Genomic DNA, 6,228 nt, shown 5'->3' with positions numbered 1-6,228 from the left:
CTTACTGGTAGGCTACAACCACATGGCAATACACAGATTAATAGAAATGGGTTAATTTAAGATATAAGAGCTAGCCAATAAGACACATGAGCTAACAGGCCAAACAGTGTTATAATAATCCAGTTTCTGTGTGCTTATTTGGGGTCTAAATGGCTGGAAAATGAATGAGCAGTCTCTTCCTACATCACCCACCTAACTCTTTTAGGCCACTTTCAATAAATCAAAGAGACCTAGACTCCCACCAGATGTGATTGCTGATGTCTGCAATCTTACTAGAGAGGCTGATACAGGAATATTATGAGTTTTAGGCCCAACTGTGTCATATAACTAGACACTGTCTCAAAAACTGAAACTCAAACCAAACCAAACCAAACAGACAAGCAGAAAAGGCCTTCTATATCTCCCTTTTAATCAACAAATACATGTGTTGGGTAGGATATAGAAGAAAAACTCACACTGGTCTAGCAGATTCGTCCAATGGAAAGAGAATATGAACTCATAATTCTGGTAGTTGGTGTTAGTATGGTTCGAATGAACAATTTACCCTATAAGCTTGAGATTTGAATAATTGGTCTCCAGGTGGTGGCACTGTTTGGGGAGTTGATATTTACTTGATAGAGGAACTATGTTGCTGGGGAAGGGCTTTAAGAGCTTAAGGCATTGCCTTCCTTGCAGCTTGCCCTCTCTACTTTATATTTACTGTTCAAGATATGAGCTCTCACTTCCCTATTCCTGCCACTATGTCTGCTATCTGTTGCCATACTCTACCATCATGGACTCTTCTCGCTCTAAAACTATAAGCCAAAATAAACTCTTAAGTTGTCATTTATCATTTTTAACACAGCAACAGAAAAATAACTAATACAGCTACAAAGACTCACACAACTTGGGCAGACAGCAAGAGCTCCTTGAGCAAGTCTTTCCAGCTCTATGTGGCCTCTCTACCATGGCAGCCTTCAGGCAGTCAGACTTTTTCTATGAAATTTTCAGGACCCCAAGGCTGTCATTCCACAAAAGAGAAAGAACCTGGAAGAAGTTGCATCACCTTTTACAATTTAGTGTTAACAATTACTCAATGTCACTTCCACATTCTGTTCTTTAGAAGCAAGTCATCAGGGGCCAGAAAAAAGACTCCATTTCAGTATATGTACTATCCGAGAATTTCTATGAATGTTTTAGATTTCTTTGTTCATTATATGTGTGTACATGTGGGTATGTGCGTGTGAGTGCCAGTGCCTACAGAGATCAGAGAGGTCAGATATCTTCAGAGTTGGAATAACAGGTAATTAGCTGTAAGCTGCCAAACATGGGTCCTCTGTAAAAGTAGTAAGTGCTCTTAACTTCTGGGTTATCTTTCCAGTCCTTCTGTGAATGTTTTAAAATACAACAGTTGGTAACTGTCTGCCTGAGGAGTGGGCAACATATACTTCTATATTCTAGCTGTTCTAGACCTAACCAGCTACTAACCATCCCTGACATCGCCCCAAATATCTTGTGTTTCATTAGTGTCCTGGTTTGCTTCTCTGTTGCTATGAGAAAATACTGACCAAAAACAAGTTGAGGGAAGAAAAGGATTGTTTGATTTATAGGTTATAGCCTATTACTGAGGGAAGTGAAGTCAAGAACTCAAGGCAGGAAGTGAGGCAGAGACTGTGTAGAAACTGCTTACTGGCTTGCTCCTTATGACTTAACCAGCTTATTTTCTTATACAATCCAGGACTGTTACCCAGGAGTGGCACTTCTCACAGTTGGGCCAGGCCTGCCCACATTAATCAGTAACCAAGAAAATGTCCCCCATAGGCTTGCTAACAGGTCAATCTGACAGAGGCAGTTCCTCAGCCAAGGTTCCCTCTTCCCAGGTGATTCTAGTCTGTGTCAAGTTGACAAAAATGAACCACCCTACAATAATTAGTATGGTGACTGAGTGCTTGTTTCTGGATGACTATAAAATAGGAGAAGAGAAGAGGGTTTAATGAGTTACTCGCCCTTCCCAAAGCCCCATCTATGAGGTTGCCTCACAGCAAGTTTTGCTTTCATCAGAGAAAGCTCTCTAGAATGAAGGCCTAGGCAGAAGTTGCCATGGAAATAACTTACAAAAACTCAACCTGAAAAAAGAAGAGACAAGAACTCAAGTTCACCAGAAGTGTCTTCAATTTATTAAGTAATGCTCTCATTTATTTTATATTAATGATGTAGAGGTTACTAAAGACAAAAACATGATCAATGTTTTAAAATTGCCACTTGGAACTTTACAAACTGTATCTATGTGTATTCTTTCCCTTTTCTGCTATTATAATAGAACTTTTGATTACTTCTCTACTGGATAACAATAAGCAGCACTTCCCCCATGGCCTCTGCATCAGCTCCTGCCTTCAAGGTTTCTGCCCTGTATGAGTTCTTGTCTTGACTTCCTTCAGTAATGGAACATCTTATATAGAATTATAAGCCAAACAAATCCTTTCTTCCTCAACTTTCTTTTGGTAATGGTGTTTTGGCACAGCAACAGAAGCCCTAAAATAAGAGCTGAATCTAGGAATGCATATTATACAGACTCTTGATCCTAAAACAAATGTAAAAAGATGAATATCACACTCCTAAATACAAAGGATGTCTCTCCTCATTAAAAAAGATTTAGAACAAATGAAAGCATGTAATCTGTTTACATATAATATGAAGAAATATTTTCATATTCAACATTTATCCATTTTGATGAGCATATGACTCACATATTTGCATCATTATTATAAACAGAGAATAGACTTTAATATTTCATAACAATTTTATGACCATCTCAATTGGAAATACTATTGCCTAAATAGTTATGAGACTCACTGTTGTAATAAGCTAGATTTATGGAAGACATTTCTAGCATCAGATGAAGAGGTGCCTCATCATGCTTCACTTGTAAATGACTTTTCATGCTTCCAAGTCAATTATTCTAGTTCTGAGCCACTGAACCCAAGAAATCATTTCAGAGCCAGGAATACTTCTTACGTAAAATGTGAAATGAATGAACGAACTATTGTCAACATCAAAGAAATACAAACTCTTTGGGGGTGGGAGGAAGTGCATTCAAAATACAATGAAGTAAAACTAATTTTGTCTCATGAGCAGACATGACAATCCCTGATTGTCTATGTAGAAAAACAGACCAAGGGCTCCATGAAAAGGATAGCACCAGCATTCCAGCATGAAGATGGGAGGAGCTAATGAGCTATTGATAGATGATGACTGCTAGAAAAGGGGAAAACCAGTTTTCTTTAGGGGTATGGCCTTTGATAGGTTGATCATGTTCCAGTGGATGGCCCCACACCCACGTATATATAGGCAGCAAAAGTTTGACTTGGCAGGGTATTATTAAAAAAAGAGACATGAAGTTGGAAGGAATGGTAAATTCAGCAATCCAGCAAGCCACCCCTTGCTCCTCCTGTCTTGTCAATGATACCAGTTCCTCTTCTCGTTACTTTCAGATGTGAAGTCTTGAAACCTGATGCCATTCTGAAGGTTGATGAGTGAGTCCTTCATCTGGTCCAGGACCATCACTGACGATTTGATGATCTCCCTCCACTTCTGGAGCTCAGAATCATGACATTTTTGTTGGAATTCTAATAGCTGGGCCCATTCTGTCTGCAACCAGGGTAACTTTTCCTGGAGCCTGAGACCCTTCCAGGCAGTGAGGGTCTGTGAAGTTTATTCCAGAATCCACAGCTTGTAAATGACCATCATGTTAAGGATGACCAGCAGCACCAGAACACAGTTGATAACCACCAGCAGTTTGGACACACTTTGCAGGTGAAAACCATTGGGAGTGTCCTCGGGGATATGCCACGTCTGCATGGAACCTGCCATGTGCTTAATCCTGTGGCCCACATCTTCTTCAGTGGGTGCGGTGACAGGGCTCATCACCTCTTCCAGGTGAGGTATCCACAGGTGGGCATGCAGGTGCTTCCTCCTCCATACTGCTGAAGACTTAGTGGCCTTCTCCTTGGGTGACTGTACATCTCAGCCAGGTGGGTACTCTCTGTTTTGGTTATCTCAGACTCCAAACGGCAGAAGTAGTCCTCCAATCTGTTCCAGAAGTTCTTCTCATTGAAAGTTTTTACAAAGCCCAAGGGCTGTTTTTGATAGCGGAGCTCTGTGGAAACCCTGAGTCGACTCTTATTCTGAGCCACGTGGGTGAGGGTGTAGAAGTAATCATGGTATGACATGTCATAGGTAAGGACTTCAGCGTCTATCATGTAGCATTCACTCTTCTGACTTGCTTTGTACATGGTCTGTGTCTGCCTGACAGTAGCGGTTTTCGGAGCCAGGGGTTTAGTAAGAGTGATCATCTGGCTCTGGCTTCCATTCTCCTCCTTTTTCCATAGATGCAAGATGATATCAGAGAAGTGCCACTGCTCCATGAAGTCCCACAGGAAGGGTGAGTTGGTGAACAGCAGGTCATAGAGTTTGTCCACGATGAAGTTGAAGACCTCATTCACATACTGTCTTCCACTCAGGTCCTCATAGAAGGCCTGGACCTCTCCTTTATCATGAGTATCTGAAGAATCACTGAGCTCGGTCGGGATATCCTCATTGTCATTGAAGTCCAGGGAAGGGGAGGTCACAGGCGCAATGATCTCAATCTTCTCTCCTATGATGTTGTTGATGGCAAGCTTTCTCTTCAGGGACCAATCACCCTCCATCACCTTTTCCTCCAGCAGCAAACCATCAAACGAGACAGGGGTTTCATTGCTTCACATAAAGGTCAATGTGCTGTTGGTGATGGACTTCTTGGGCAGCTGTGGGCTGGCGTCAGGCTTGGTCTCTATACTGCTTTTGGAGGAGCTGTCATTCACTTCATTCTCTTCTACAGAATCTCTTCACAGTAGCCCACCATGTTGAAATCTTCTGGGGGCACATTGTCCTCACCGTCACTGCTGAGACCCAGCTCATTTTGTATCACTGGTGGACAAAGTGCCAGAGCTCCATGGGGCATAGGAAGATGCTCTCTTTTCAAGGAGAGCATTCTGCCAGAGCTGCAACATCACCATGTATGTCCTTTCCCAAGCCCCAGATGAAGTAAGACAGTGCTTTTCTGAATCAGTACAGACTTGGATGGCATTGAGAATGAGGTAAGCTGTTTTCTCTTTAGTCATGGTGCAGATACCTTTCAAACAGACTGTCAGCAAAGTTTCCCATCGGAAGATGTTGCTGTGGAAGCAGATCCACTTTTCTGAGAGGTAGAGTTGTCAGCCCTGAAGAAGAATGTCTCTTTGGAGTGCACATGAGTAATCAACAGTGAGGCGCTCTGTGTCAGGAAGTTGATTAAAGAGCTTCCCGAAGTCTTCATTTCTCTGCTTGTAAGTGGGGCTTAACACACTGTACCAACTCTGACTTTTCTTGGAACTTTTACCACCACTTCGACCAGATTGTGAAGAGCAACTGCATTGCACACCCTGCTCTGGGGTGGATGGAGACTTGTCTGAGGAGTGGTCTGAACCATTCTCTGTCATGGTGCTCCGTCTTGGTTCTGTGGTGTTGGCAAGCGAACCACTTCTGGAAGATGGGGAAACAGGCCAGCGTGCTGCGGTTAGAGTTACTGCCAGTGCTTCGTAAGTTAAGTACAACTTCACAGCCAGGAGTTCAAGGAGACACAGAAACCCATGGAGCAACACACAAAAATCATCAGGAGTCAAAGCTAACATTGCGATTGCAGATAGATGTGAAGCTCCGCACTGAAGACTGGTCATGCACACTCAAGGACTCGGGAACCTGCTAGAATCATCATCGTGGCTGCTCTGCTGCCTGCTGTGCTGGCTGCTCTACTGGCTGCTGAGGGAAGACACAGGATGTGAACTATTAAAACTTCTCCTGCTTTCTCGATTATGGGGAGGTAGTCCAGACGTCAGCTATACAAAGAAAAAAGGTTACAAAATTAAGTGAAAGTAGAATGTTCCTGTGGAAGCCGGTTAACCAGCTGAAAGTCACTCTCATGACATCCAAAGCATCTCTGCAGCTCTAAATTGACACTTTGTTGTTGTTGTTGTTTTGAGACAGAGTTTCTATATGTAACAGCCCTAGCTGTCCTGAAGCTAACTCTTGTAGGCCAGGCTGACCTCAAACTCACAGAGATCCGCCTGCCTCTGCCTCCCAAGTGCTGGTATTAAAGATGTTCACCACCACAGCCTGGCTTTAAACTGACTCGTAATAACTCAATACCTGTAGATTAGTGTATACCTCAAACCT

The 6,228-nt window shown here is 42.7% G+C and overlaps 1 pseudogene; it reads right to left on the bottom strand.

The window, feature by feature from the left end:
- Positions 1–3,435: 3,435 nt before the first annotated feature.
- LOC119805178 lies at positions 3,436–5,822 on the bottom strand (annotated as a pseudogene).
- Positions 5,823–6,228: the final 406 nt, after the last annotated feature.

Source organism: Arvicola amphibius, chromosome X (genome assembly GCF_903992535.2).
Source record: "Arvicola amphibius chromosome X, mArvAmp1.2, whole genome shotgun sequence".
Taxonomy (NCBI): domain Eukaryota; kingdom Metazoa; phylum Chordata; class Mammalia; order Rodentia; family Cricetidae; genus Arvicola; species Arvicola amphibius.
The sequence above is the reverse complement of the archived record's forward strand: the minus strand, read 5'-3'. Positions and strand labels throughout refer to the sequence as shown.